Source organism: Stylophora pistillata, chromosome 7 (assembly GCF_964205215.1).
Source record: "Stylophora pistillata chromosome 7, jaStyPist1.2, whole genome shotgun sequence".
Taxonomy (NCBI): Eukaryota; Metazoa; Cnidaria; class Anthozoa; order Scleractinia; family Pocilloporidae; genus Stylophora; species Stylophora pistillata.
The window spans coordinates 6431468-6447135 of record NC_142525.1 but is presented as its reverse complement, the minus strand read 5'-3'; the positions used below and the strand labels follow the sequence as shown (position 1 = coordinate 6447135).

General features: G+C 39.2%; 2 long non-coding RNA genes across 2 annotated transcripts in view; one reads left to right on the top strand and one right to left on the bottom strand.

Moving 5' to 3' along the window:
- The window catches only part of LOC148726371 (uncharacterized), a 447217-nt gene that overhangs the window by 348461 nt on the left and 83088 nt on the right, over window positions 1-15668 (bottom strand). The window lies entirely within an intron of this gene.
- Window positions 10096-11997, top strand: LOC148726377 (uncharacterized). The gene is made up of 2 exons (XR_015989509.1): window positions 10096-10299; window positions 10621-11997. It is a non-coding gene; the product is annotated as an uncharacterized LOC148726377 (long non-coding RNA).

Here is a 15668-nt window from a genome sequence, read left to right as displayed (position 1 = left end):
GTGAGTCAAGCGAAGCTCTGATGTTGCATGGAGTCCCTCAGGGCAGTATTTTAGATCGTTTATTTTTCATTTTGTTTATTAACGATTTGCCCTTGTATACAAGTGCTCAGTTGGACCTTTACGCAGACGATATGGCTGTCAACGCTTTTGCGGATGTGAAAAACTTAGCCAACTTAAGTTCCTCACTAAATAAGTCTGTCTCTGAATTTCAATTTTGGGCTTCAGCAAATAAGCTCCCCTTAAATGAAGACAAGACTAAAGTACTCACTGTTAAAAAGACAAAAGAATTTTTAAAAACTAAATTTACTGCATTATGTGGATTGTGCTACCTTATTAGGAGTAGAAATTGACAGCAAATTGTCATTTAATGAACATATTGAGAAAGTATGTAAAAAGATGGCCTCTAGAATCGCAATGCTGCGTAAGATTCGAGCCTGTTTACCTCTTAAACAGCGACTTCAGTCTTATAATAGCATTATTCGCCCTGTTATGTCTTACGCCAACGTGGTTTTGGTAAAATTGCGACAAAGAGTCGGTTTATTGGGTGTTAAGATTGCAAAAACGTGCGGCACGAGTTATTTCTTATGCCGATCGCACGACACCATCAGTTGCTTTGTTTAACAAGCTAGGTTGGATTCCGTTTTATGAGCAACATAAGATAGTTAAATGCATAATAATGTATAAGCGAATGAATGGGCATTTGCCGAATTATCTTAATGAACACCTAATTTTGAATAATAAGCGGCACTCCCGCAACACTAGATATTCAAACATTAATGCTGTTTGTCCTAAATACAAAAGAGAATCAGAGAGAGGACGCTCTTTCGCTGTTTCGGCTACAAGACTGTGGAGTAGTATACCTATTAAAATTAGGAAACTAGATTCTATAGCATGTTTTAAAAAGAACATGTTTGCCAAGATTTTTAAGGAACAACAATGTTTGCATCATTTTACTTTTAAATAATATCTTCTTAATTGAATCTTGTGTTATTTGAAATGCTTATTTTAAATGTTTACATATTTTAGCTTACATATTTATCTGATTATATAGTCTGTGAGGGCCACAAGTTTATTAGCCTCTGGCTATTAAGTGCTACCCTCTTTAAATAAAAGCTTTCATTCATTCATTCATTCATTTACATATTGGCCCTTAAGTTAATTTTGGACAAGTGATAACGAATGAAGTGGTGCATGAAAATTTGATTATTTGCAGTGCTTTTAATAAGATTTGAAATTTGTGCTGTAAAAAGTTTAGGGTCGGAGTTTACAAACTTTAAGCGTCATAAATTCCTTTAACTGTTGTCTCCTAATCTGTTATACCTGCATATTTTGGGCAGATAAATGATTTTCTAGTCTACGTTTCATGCCTTCTTTATTCTCTTAATAATTATCAATGTTTACATGGTACAATCAGCCGAAATAAAAATAGCTTAGATAGCGGTTTTGTTTAACAATGGTTAAACTCAGTTTGCGAACTAAAAAGCTCGTTAATACCTTCGACAATTGTAATTTTTAATTATCCTCACGTTACAGTTGCGTTACGCAAGGTATGGACCACACTATTAAAGACTAAGAGCTCGTAAGATGCCAAGATCGGTGTACAATAAATAATTCGCGGCTTCGCTCGGAAAGCTTCGTTTTGCGCTGCCTAATTATAACTAGCGGTTATTTACTTTACAAATACCGATTTGCAGAGAGTGACGAACAGCGACCACGTAGGAGACATGAAGCTGGAAATCTGTTGAAAAAGGATTCATGAAAATTCGGTACTCAGTGGGCTTATTCTTGGGTTTCACCCACGTGACCAATACCTTAGCAACGGTTACTATCCGCCATCTTGGTGTCCTTCGAGCGCAAACAAACCGTATCTAACGAAGAGTTCATGTGAGAAAGAAGGGATGGTTTTATGCATTGTTGTTGGCTGTTCGAGCAAAAGTGGAAAGCATAATGACTGAGGATTTTTTCGTATAATAATTTAATAATTTTATTATTTCTATAGCGCAAAATTCATTGGATATATGATCTAATGCGCTATACCTAGGATCATCACAAATCAAGGGGAAGGACAGGAGGAACTAGAAGTTGTTGTATGGTTCGAGGCTTGCGGCTGTTGTAGATCCTCGATTGTTTGGTCGAGCTTTTCTTTGAGCTTCTTAGCCGATGAGAAATCGATGTCTTTAGCCCTCGCATACGGCACTTCATTGACATATGTCGGCAAAATCCATGAGCATTTTACCTGAGTGCAAGCAAGCTTGGGGTGTCACGAAAACTTACACCCCGAAAACTCAGACCCCTCGAAAATTCAAGAGATAAACTCGACTCATGATCACTCCTGGTAATGCCGCGTGTATTTTGACGTTTTGGGTCTTGATCCAACTGAAGCAGCAAAAACAAGGCCGCAAGTTGCACGTTTCGCAAAATCGTCCGATGGTTGAGCATTAAAACATTTTAGAGTGACACAAGACTTCATTTTGCTTAGATTTCCTCCATTTTTCCCGTTAATTTTGAGCTTTTCATTCACAGTTAACTGGATCAAATGCGCTCGCTCCAACACCAAAGTATTAAAATGTGGCGTGATTTTGACGAGCCGAAAGGGACATTTGTTTACTTTTTTGTACTTCGTCGCACAGATCCTTGTTGTCGCTCTGTTAAAATTCTTAAATATTTCGCGATAATAATGGATACAAACAGAGACTCGGCCCACCAGTCCCAAAACGAAGACAATTTTGCGACCCTTGGGCTAGAGTTCCTAAATGAGGCAGAAAGAAAAAAACAACGGGAAAGAAGACTCGGCATCAGCGCCGTCACGATTCGCTTCACTGAAGAATCACTCTTGATATTGTTGTCCGTCTTTCGCGTCGGATTTGTTGCATTATTCCACCGGTTATATTCTAAAACAATTGGTTCATGCTTTATGCTATGCACTATCGAATTACGGAGCACTTCGGAAGCTTAGAGAACACTTCGAGGGATCTGAGTTTTCGGTGTCTGAGTTTTCGTGACACCCAGCGAGCTTGCCATGAATTCGAGTAGTTGCCTCTAATATAAAATAAAACACTCGCGATATGTGAGCATGACTCAGCCAGTCCAGCTTTGCATCCCAAGCAATGGGCTGACAAAATAGTCCCATTGTTTTCGGAAATGACCCAAATGTTCACAAAAGGATCATTCATATGCCGTGAATGCCAAACTCGTGCTCTCACGACATACTTGCCGGCGATTACTTTGCCTACAACTGAGGTTACAAATCCCAACACCATTTGATTAAACGCCTCTAGACTCTTGAACGCCTTGAACTGCTTCTTGGTGTAGAAGCTGGTCTCAAGAACGAGGTAACTCAGCAAATCCGACACTTCCACAGGAGGCAAGCATTTTGGACTGAACTTCTCGGCTGTCACGCTTGCAGGGTCAACCGCGATGACCGAGATCTTTTGTAAACATCTTTCCTTCCAACTCTCTAAGCTTTCGGCATACTCAGATAGCACTGGGATACCTTAAGATGAATGTCGGATACTTTTATCGCTTTTTTCTTTCTGGATATTCACGTAGTTGGCGTAATAATACGGCGATAAGAGAGAGGGCTTCACTATAGAAATCGACTAATTATGCATAAATTTGACACCCGAGGGACACCAACATGGCGGATACTAACTTCAGCAAAGCTTGTGACGTCACCTGAAACCCAAGAATTAACTGTGTGAAGCGATAAGGATTTATATTTAAAGTGCTTCTGAAACGTAATTTTCATATCCGACATTTTTGCAATATGATAGAGTTTGAACGTTATTTGCAAACGCTGTGTACTTTTTTTGGGCCAACGCATAGCGAAAAGTACATTTTTAACAATGCGAAGTTGACCGGCTGAGATCAAAATTGGCGGCCATCTTGGCGCGGCCAAAACAGCCCTGTGACGTCACTGGTTGTGTACTTCTGTGAAAGAAGGGTAAAAGCATGGAGCGTGGCTTGCATGCTGGGAAGCCGAAAAAGAGGATCTCGGGCAAAATGCCATCCTCGTCTTCTTCATCGGCGGCCATATCGGCATCTTGGCTATCTGCGAGAGGTTCGCCTGGATGGGGAGCAAAATTCCCGACTGATACCGACAACGAATCTCTACCAGTCTATTTAGTCAATCGGCAACTGACGAGATCCACAAGATTAGGATCGAAACCGAGGTCTTGCCTGACCATCTACAGAAAATGTCGAAAGACATAACGGCAGATGGGCTTCTAAACGCCCCGGACCAAAGCAATGGCATTCAGAGAATGAAGAAAACATGGAAGCCTCATACGACACCGCCACTGAAGATGATCTACTCGGCAGGTCTGAGGATAACGAACAAATCTCTCGGTACAAAATGCCCAGTAGAACATGCCCAGAATCCCTACAATATAGGGCGAGGGCCAAAATAAGAGCAGACGAGGATTTCAAAAATGAGATAAAGCAAATCCTTAACAACGCGGAGCAAGAAACAGTAAAGGTGATCATGTGCTTCTATGAACGTGAAATCGGTCGTTTTAATACCGAAATAAAGAAAAGAAAACGAGCCAAAACGGCTGGAACACTGAACACTAAGAAGTGTAGTACGATCGAATCAGCGCGCGTGGCGCAAGCTGAAAGCAATCAAGACAACTTAACGATCGAGACAGTAAAAACAATGGCTGTACATCTACAAAGGCGAACGATTCGAAAAAGACGCAGTCCCTGATGTGCGTACTCAGTGCCACACAAAAAGCAAATTCTCATGAAAAACTAGCATTTAATAGAAACACAACCACTACTGAGCGAGCTATACAAAAATCCGCCGCTCGTATCTTACAAAAAAAGGACGGTCGCTCAAAGACATACTCCTGAGGGCTAAACTTTGAATAGGCTACTCTAAACACACGCCGAGGAGTCGTATAGGCATGTCAACCCCATTTTACGGCACCATCTTCCTCTTCGCTACTGGAGACAACTTCGCTTCGTTCAGAAGATTCACTTGACAAAATTTCAATATCTGCCATCTCCTTCGCCCACGAATACAAACAAACAATGAGTGAAATAAACCATGCTATCGGAGTGAACACAACCAGTGACGTCATCAATCCGTTTCGCTTGGTATCAGAGCCCGGACATGGTTTTCGTAAAACTTTTGATTTGAACGGTTAAAAACAGATATCTTTCGCCTCATTTTGGCCTAAGCAAATTATCTCATGATGATCACCATATTCAAAACTACAGGTTAGAGCAAAAATGTCAGATACGAAAATTCCGTTTCGGTAGCACTTTAATAACGTAAGAATTAGGTTTAAAAAAGTAATTCATGCGTTCAAGCTGAGCTCTTCAGTCCGGACCTTCTGAAACAAGTCGTTCTCACTGAGTTCTTTGTGAAAATCCTGAGAGAAAGAGCCTTGATTTTCCGTGAATGTTTCCTTTTCTATTACAACTTTCGGATAGAACAAAAGATCTTCATTTTCGCTTATATTCTGTAGGAAATGTACTTTACAAACACCATTGATTAATGAGATGCGGTGCGGTGCGGACGTGTCCTCACAAGCTCTGGTGTTATCTACTTTTTTATGCGCTTAAAGATGGCCATTCGTTTTCTAAATTGGTCCTTGTGGTTGATAATCCTACTGAGATGTGTTGGCGGGGATTTTCAAGTCACCTCTGAGTTTGACAGCTTCGAAAACCAGTTCCAAAGAGTTGCTGAACCAACTTCACCGGGAATATGTTACGCTTGGATTACTCGTTGGCAGAGAAGCTCATTTGCATTTTCCTCCCATGGGATGGTTTTCTTTATGAGTCATGCTCGGATTACTCGCTGGCAGAGAAGCTTATTTGCATTCTCCTCCCATGGGATGTTTTTCTTTATGAGTCCGAACAAAGGTTTGTTATTAAGGACTCGGAAGAGAAAATGGTTTAAAAGCAGAATATCTTATTGCAGTAATACTACGGCCTCTTTTAACTCCGTGGTAATATCTCTATTGGTTAGTGGTGACGTACATCCGCATCCTGGGCCTGAAGTCTCTTCACAAAATTCTGCGCAAATTCCATACAGTGAAAATGGTTTATCGCATTGCTTAAATTTTTCTCTACTGAACACACGCTCCGTGCGTAATAAGACAATGGAGGTTAAAGATTTTGTGGTGGATTTTGATGTAGATATACTAGCTTTTACTGAGACCTGGCTGAGACCACACAATATGGATGATGTTGAGACTGGAACACTGTGTCCAACAGGTTATAGATTCCTCCATGTTCCCAGGAAACAAGGAAGAGGAGGCGGTGTTGGTATCTTATTTAAGGATGTGCTGAACATCAACACTTCATTAACAGTTGATTATGATACATTTGAAATCATGGATGTTCGTCTTCGGAGCCTATATAGTGTCAGGATCTTAGTCATCTATCGTCCACCTGATAATTCCTCTTTCAATCGATTTTTTGAGGAATTCTCACATCTACTTGAATCTGTAACTGTGGAGTCTTCTGATCGAGTCCTAATTACTGGTGACTTTAACTTTCATATGGATTGTCAAGATGATGTAAATGCCAAACGTTTTACTGACATCTTGGAATCTTTTGACCTTAAACAACGTGTCTGTGCTGGGACTCATCGCAATGGCCATACTCTTGACTTACTTATAAATAAGTCTGATGATAACATGCTCAATAATATCAAAGTCTATGATCCTAACATCTCCGATCATTTGGCGGTAATGTGTGATGTCTCCATAAGAAAGCCCCAGTTTAGGAAGGAAGTTATCTTCTATCGGAAGCTTCGGTCTCTTGACATGGAGTCGTTTCTTAGTGATGTTGCTGACTGCCCTCTCGTCATCGACCCATCCAGCGATCTCGATCATCTAGTTCAACAGTATGACACCTTATTAAGATCAATAATGGACAAGCATGCTCCTGTCAAGCGCCGAGTTGTTACTATTAGGCCTGCTGCTCCGTGGTACACTAATGAGGTATCTGTAGAGAAGCGTAAGCGACGACGCCTTGAAAGAAAATGGCGAAGAACCAGGCTGCAGGCTGATCGACAAGAATATAATTGTCAGTGCTGCGTTGTGAATAATTTGATCAAGTCGTTGAAATCCTCTTACTACACTACCATCATTACTGAAAACTCAAGTGATCAACGGGTTTTTGTTTAATACAGTATCAAAACTACTACAAAAGCAATCAACTGCACGGTATCCATCATCTTGTAGCGATGCACTAGCTAATTCTTTCGCTGATTATTTCATTGACAAGATTGATCGTATCCATGCCACACTAATAGAGAAGAATTCTGCGCAAGGTAATGATGCTAATGAAGTGACTCTTGGTAACTACGTGGAATGTAACTCTGTGTTTTCAGACTTTATTAATGTCAGTTACGAAGACATCAAGGGACTTGCATTGAGATCTATTAATAAATCCTGTGTACTTGATCCTCTGCCTGCAGTGGTAATGAAGGAATGTTTCAATTTACTAACTCCTGTGTTGACTAATATAGTGAATACATCTTTATCTACTGGAGTTATGCCTGATGTCTTGAAGATTGCAGCTATGACACCGACTTTAAAGAAACATAATGCTGATTTCACTAAATATGAAAGTTTTCGACCTATTTCTAATTTGAAGTTTGTGTCTAAGCTTGTGGAAAAAGCGGTATGTGTCCAGCTTACAGACTATATTACATCTAATGGTCTTTCGGAAACGTTTCAATCCGCATACAAGTCATTTCACTCCACTGAAACGGCTCTACTGAGGGTTCAAAATGACATTCTTTGTGCTTTAGATCGTAATGAGTCGGTCATACTGGTACTTTTGGATCTGTCGGCGGCGTTTGATTCGGTGGACCATACTCTTCTAGTGACAAGGCTGTCTACTTGTTTTGGTTTTCAAGGAACTGTGCTTAAGTGGCTGAAATCATACCTGTCTTCACGTAAGCTTTTTGTTAAAGTTGGGAATAGTCATTCTTCACAACGTGCATTGAAGTGTGGTGTCCCTCAGGGATCAGTTCACCTATTGCGGACATAATAAATGATCATGGACTATCATACCATCTATATGCTGACGACACCCAATTATATATTACCTTTAAATCTACCAGCTTGAATGACATCCAACAAGTGAAGTTGAGAGTGGAATGCTGTGTGAGGGACATTGATGAATGGATGATAAGAAACTATCTTAAACTAAACCAGGACAAAACGGACCTTGTAGTCATCAGTTCCAGATACCATCCCATGCCTGACATCGGTCACATTACTGTTGGTTCTGAGTGCATTGCACCTCGTGACTCTGTTCGTAATTTAGGGGTTCAGTTTGATAGCATATTTAGTTTTGAGGAGCACATTAAGAACATTTGTAAATCATCATTCTATCATTTGAGAAATATTGCTAAAATCCGCAAGTACTTAAGCCAAGATACATGTGAAATCTTAGTCCATGCATTTATTAGTTCGAAAATTGATCACTGTAATTCCTTATTACATGGCCTTCCTAAGTATCTGTTAGCTAGACTACAGGCAGTTCAGAACGCTGCAGCTCGTGTTGTCACATTGACACCGAGGCATGTTCATATATCTCCTATTTTAATTAATCTTCAGTGGTTACCGGTTGAGTTTAGAATAACTTTTAAAGTCCTTTTATTGGTATGCAAGGCCCTTCATGGCCTTGCACCTTCCTATATTTCTGACCTTTTGAATTTTAAAACATACTCTAGGTCATTGCGTTCTTCATGTAAAGAATACTTAGTGGTTCCAAGAAGCAGATTGAAAACATATGGAGACAGAGCTTTCTCTATTGCAGGACCTAAATTGTGGAACGATTTACCTCTAGAGATTAGGAAATGTGCTTCAGTGGCAACTTTTAAGCAATCCCTTAAAACTTTTTTATTTAAGTTAGCATATAGGTTATGAGATTCGTTTTGTTTTGAGATGTTTTTGATTTATATAGTAGATAACTTAGGCTATATTTGAATTATATTGTATATTGTAGATATTTTATATTATATATTTTTATATTTTATATTGTAATTAGGTAGCGCTTTGGACAATTATTGGATTTTAGCGCTATATAAATAAAATTATTATTATTATTATTATTATTATTATTATTCTCACAGTTAAGAAGCTGACAAACGTAAGTAACAAAGTAAGCTGGGTTGTACAAGATAAGCCAGCGTCTAAAGGAAGAAAGGAACTTAGCGCATTAAAATTAAAAGACAAAACAAAGAAACAAACAAAAAAAAATCTAACGTGTTATAGAAACAAAGCTCTACCGTGTTAGCCAGCAATGAACAATGGTTACGAACACGCTTTTCAACTTGTTTTTATACGCATATCTACACGGTAAGCGTGTCATGCCATTAGCGTGCGAGCGTGTTGTAGCGTGCCGTGCGCGTGCCTTCGACTCATTCCCTGAAACCTCTTGGAGGGTCACAGATATTATTATCTAGTAAAGAACTAAGATGATTAATAGGACCACTCCTGTAGGAGGGTTTATTACATGTATCTAGTAAATGTGGCATGCTTCCAAGGTCTTTCAACCGACCAAATCCATTATTATTGTATGTACATTTTTATGGTTATAACTTTTATATCATGTTAATAAATTAATTTTTTTTCTTCACTTAAATCAAGGTAATTCTGGCTTCTTACCACTGAAATGGAAAATATTTCCTGGATTACATGTTTGAGCCATCACATGATGTGCTTGAAAGGGAGAGACGCAAGGCTCTTTGCAAAATAACACCTCAAGATGGAATTGTTGGCTGGGGGTGCTTAATTTATGAGCCTAATGTCCAAAACCCAGACTGGAGCGAATACTTTATAATAACGAGTTCCAAACTTATTTCAAAAGAGAACTTTGATGCTGAGAAATATCAAGGAGAGTTTACCAAACCAAATTCAAAATCAAAATTTTTTCAACTGGGGAGTATCATCAAGAAAAGTCCGTGTCATGTTACTTCTGGATTGGTTGTAATTTTTGTTGATTCAGAGTCTTCTGTGCTAAATCATGACCGATTTAGACACAAGCATTGTATTGTCTTAAAGGATCTTGAACCTAAGATAGGTCTAAAGGAAAGCAAACCCCTGTTCTGTTATAGTGAAAGTAATCGATAAAAATACATTCATGGAAAACTTGTCCCCTAAAATAATGGTAGTCACCCACCCAGCCCTACAGAGTTTTGCTCAACTGTCCTACTAGAAGAGGGTGCGAGGAACACTAAAGCAGTTGGAATTCTGAACTTTAAGGTCAATAAGCAGCAGCTTATATTTGATCCAGGTTGGTTCAAGAAATCAAGAGTAGAAGACATCTTAGGTGAGTTGAATTGTACTGTACAATGATCATTCCTAGCCCAGACACATGGAATTGCGCAGAATAAAAAGAGAAGAATCATTTACCAGGTGATGTATGAGATGAGAGCAAAGTAATGGGAAGGGTTCAGGGGGCATAGCAAATGCGTGTGTACCTCTCTTGTTCATTCTTAATGTCATAGTTTAGCTTTGGTAGAACCTCTACAGAGTATTTAAGATAGATACTCAATGTTTTAGATATGTGGTTAACGACCTCAAAGGTATATTGCAACAGTTGCATCCATCAGAAGGGGAATTACAAATCTTGATTCAATAATTTTCAAAGGTTTACCTGACAAACCAACCATCCAAAGAGAAGAAGGCGAAGTCGACGTGGCATTTACTCTGACTTGGTTAACACCAAATACGAACTACATCGATGTCAGCCCTAAATACCACCTGGAATGGAGGATGAAACCCAGGACGGGATCCAGCAAACTTTGCCATCAAGGAAACACTGATAAAACTCACTTTAAAATTACCAATCTTGAGTATAACTCAGAAAATGAAGTGAAACTCTTTTCCTTCAATAGCTTTAACCACCTCCCGGTTAGCTCAATGGATAGAGCGCTGGACTGTTGTGCGGGAGATCGAGGGTTCGAGCCCCGGCCGGACCAACACTCAAGGTCTTAAAATAATTGAGAAGAATATGCTACCTTTCTATAACATCAAGAAATGATCAGATATTCTAGTATTCTCGGATAGGGACGAATAAATAGAGGTCCCGTCTCCTGCAGGGTTAGGGGTAGGAGACGTTAATTTCCCATGCACGAGTCCACTGTGTGATGGATGTCCTCCCCTGGGGCGGGATGGGTGGGTTTGTTAGAGCTTAAACCTCGTAGGGGACCCATATCCTATTGTTTTTGCTCCAGTACTTGGTACAAATCCTCAAATAAAAGAAAATAAAATAAAATAAACATGGAGAAAGTGAGCCAGAGATCTTAACATTTAAGACAAAGACTGGTGTGTACCTAATTATTTTTATTTGCCACTTAGTCTCAGAACTTTTTGTATATTGCAACACATGGATGCTTTCTAAAGGAAAACCTGTAATATGTCTTTTAAAAAAATACCAACTTTTAAATGGGCTTTTGCAAAAGCAACTTTAAATGGTAAACAGTTTCAATAAAGGAGAGAGGGCATCTTGATTGGCAGCAAAAAAGAAACCTATTATCTATGGGATTCTGGAACCCTCAGGATTAGCCCTTCAACCCCTAAAGGCGACTAGCATTAAAATTCTCCTTACAATATCATTCCTAAATCACACAAGAGTTAGAGTAATGATCACAAGCTATAGAAGCTTTCGATTCTTAAAAAAAATTCTTGCTATTTGCATCTTTAAGGAAGTGTATAGAGAACCGTATGGAGAATATGTATAATGGTGTTAGGGTATAAAGGTTAATATCATTTGTAAAAAAAGAAATGACAATTCCTATACATGTGGTTTTTTTTTCCTTTTATTCGATGACGGATGATTACCTTCAAGTTGATTAGGCGAATGCTCTCAGACTTTAAACTTTCTCAACAAGTTTGAATGCAACTGAGCCATGGAAGTAATGGAAATGATTTACAATGTAAATCCCCTTGTATCAATATTTTTTCTGCTAATCGAAACAGATTAACAAGTTTTCATGTTTTAAATAAAGAAATTATTTCGATAATATTTTCTATTTTATATAATTTTCCAGAAAAAAAAATTTAAAAATCACATTTCAATAGGTTTACCTGGCAAACCAACCGTTGAAAATGCAGACAGGGAAATTGACAAGGAGATTATTTTGACCTGGTCATCAGCAGTTGCACTGATTTCGGATCAAAATACCGTTTGGTGTGGAGAAAGAAACCGATTACAGGGTCCACAGAAATGTTTGAACAACTGTAACGTTTACTTTTACGGCGTGGGGTGTTTAATTTTCAGTGCTGTCTGGTCCCACTTAGTGAGAAAAACAGTATATCCCTCCTTTTGTAACATTGACATAACGCACTCTCACTATGAATAAAATTTTAAACGATTTTTTCTGTGTTGGACGAGGGTTTAAAAGTCTGGGAATTAACTAACTTGGAGTATATCCTCGGATATTCCCCAGATAAAGCTAAGGCATGTTCGTCATGCAGTTAGAGCAGTCGCACGCGAACAAAAAATATTTGGTGTATCATGACTGTTAAAAATTATTGTGAGCAATGCCGCCGCTTTGGTTTCGATTGAGCATGGTAGCACCCGCGTAGCCAATATCAAAAAACAACAATCTACCGGGCGGTTATCTTGGTTTACAAAGTATGACTATTGACCATGAAAAGTCATAGAAAAATTCAAGATGCGGAATTAAATGAAAAGGAATCAAATACACCAAAAACGGATATGAAACTTCTACCAGCCATGCCGACAATGTCGAAGGCAACATTTATTCTTGTTTGGGTAGGCCCTGCGCAAAACTATTTGATAGAATCAATTCTCCATCTGCAAACTGACTTCACTTCCTTTAACACCAAAGATCTGATCGTTAATTGTCCCCCCTAGCTGCTACGTAATTTCCTTGCAAATTAGTTATGAGTTTGGTGCAAGATCAGATGACAATTTCTACCTGATAAGTTTGAGTATCCTCGTTACTTGTTTGCTGGATCATGTATGGATATCATGGGGAGAAGTTACATGTTAATCAATTTTAGTAGTTAAGGGATTAACCCTTAAGGGATTAACTCTCATCAATGACCAAGACAGATATCCTCCTTTCAATGGTAGCAGTACATTGTCGAGCAGACAAGTGAGGAGAATAAAGGAAATTATTAGTTGATCCAAAACCAAATTCTCCAAACTTACATAAGAATTGTATGACAAATAGTAAGGAGAATTGCTATGAAGATCTAATGGGAGTGAAAGGGTTTACCATGTTACACAAGCGGATGGATTATTTTACTTGGATTAATTTAGCTGTAATGACTACGATAAGAAATGAAATGAATTAGTCAGGGAGCTTGAGTTTGCAAAGTCCCAGAACCGCCGGTATGAAAAAGAGCTTTGAATTGTTAAAGAGGGGATTAATGTCATGTCAACTGTCAACTCCTTCTAACAAAGGAATTATGAAAGGAGATATCGGGGGCGTATGATATGGATATAGTTAAATTGATTATTTTCATTTACCGGCTAACTGTTCGCAAAACCTGATAAAATGCCGGGGTAACCCTGCAATGGACTAGCATCCGATCCAGGGGGGGAGTGAGATTATTTCTAGTCGCTTTACGCTGTGGAAACCGGGAGGAGCTCCGGCTAAGTGGGCCACTATGGGGGAGGAGCTAAATTCAATCTTGAATAAGTCAAAATCCTCCTACCTCTCCCCCCACCCCCATGAATAATGACCGGTCCCTTAGCAACCAAGCTGCTGTAATACAACATTATCAGACACCACAATTATGCGATACAAACTTGTTGTGGACTGTTGGAGTAATCTGTAGTGTTTGTTCTTATTTGAAAAATGCCTCAACTATGATATAATCTTTATACTATTGGTTAGAACACCCTTGACCTCAATCACGCGATTATCCATGGCTATCATTGAATGTAAATAAGTTCATCATTATTCTAATAGAGCAGTTGTGCAAAGCACTTGGTCTGGTTCACGCTTCAAGTTCAGCGTTTCAAGTCCACAATGAAGCTCAAGTTTACTTTGGAACTACCTTAAAACTTATAGGTGTTCGAATACGCAAAGAAAGACAGGCGGCCTCCGTTTGCTTACGGAATGTGTTAATTGTAACAATTTCGCCATGGGAAATGGATGAGAATTTGAAACGAGAGTAAAAATACAAACCAATTGATTTCGTGATCGAACACGGTGCTAACTTGGAAAATGTGCTTGGAATTCCCGATTTAGCCACGGGGTGTCTATTTAGATTATGTTGTTACGTAAATGACGATGCTGCGATTTTCACAAAGTTCAGCCTGGTTTTTCCGTGCGGAAATGAAAAGCCTCAAACTAATATTCACATCCTCAAAGGCAACATCATTTCCACTTATCATGAGCTTAACCTGAACCGATTCTGAGTCATATCGCATGGTGAAAATGATAATTGAAAATTTGCTGCGAAATCCGATATTTGGATTTTGAAGCATTGGTGATTTTTAAAAGCGTGCCGTGAGCTCAAAATTAGATGAAATAGTCCCGTTTTAAACTTAAGCCCTACCTTAATCCCTCGTAGACACTGTCAAATTGCTAGAGCTTGCTTTCTTTTGCGCTTTTCATGAGCAGAGTTCATTATTTTGCCTCTACTCGGGGCACTGATTTCCGCCATTTTACCGCTACCGTCGCTAGTTTCAGTTTTCGTGAATTTTTTAGGATAAAGAAGCAAGTCCGGAAAAGAAAACCTTGCTATGCTTCCAAATTCACAATGAGGCATCTCTGACTGAAATATGAGGATAGTCATTTTTCGGTCGATATGCCACCTCTCACGCGGTCTTGAAAAAAAGTCGATCTTAATACCCTTATTCGCTTCATGCTAAGGAAACCGCGATAAACTCCGGCTGAATGGGCCACTAGGCTCGAGTACAGCTTTTTTTTAGGGGGGGGGGGGTCAGGTAAAGTTAAGTTTGAAAAAACCAAAATCCTCCCATCTCCCTAACCCCCCCTTTGTTCCCTCAGGGAGTAAATAATGACCGCCGGTCCCTACCAAGCCACTGCCGTACAACATACTTAGACAGCACAACATGCGATACAAACACATATTTTTGTAGTCGACTTGGAGTAATCATTATAATAATAATGATTTTAAAACATCCAAACTCGTTCCCAGGGCCTCTTCCCTTAGTTGGGGAAAGGTCCTAGGAACGAGGTTGTAAAACATCGACAGGCCAGCCATCAACAACACTGTACCACAATTTTTATATCTTGGTATTCAATGCAATGTTTGCAGTTTATTCTGAAGCTCGTACTGACATGAGTTTTTTTTTCTGTTCCACGCACTTATCTTAACACCTTACATCCCGACATCAGACTTTATATTCCCTATACTTTCCTTTAAATATTTCCTATGACACTGACAAGGAGAATTTAGTTTAAAATGCGATCATTTCCATTATTCCCATAAGCAGTGATGCCTCGGTGAGAAATTAGATGTTAGTCACCCTCAGGTGTTGAAGTGTTAACGAATGTGTGCCCTGAGGCAGAGTGCGCACTCCGATTGCATTGCATTGTGGTAGCGTTACTTTCAATGTGGCGATAAAAAGAGCAGAGATCGGCAGATTTTGACTGAACATTCTGTAAAAAGTAGGCCGTTTCTTTTTCTTCTCACTATAGGAAAATATAATTTGATATATGCTGAATGTGTAGAAGTATTTTTCGTACG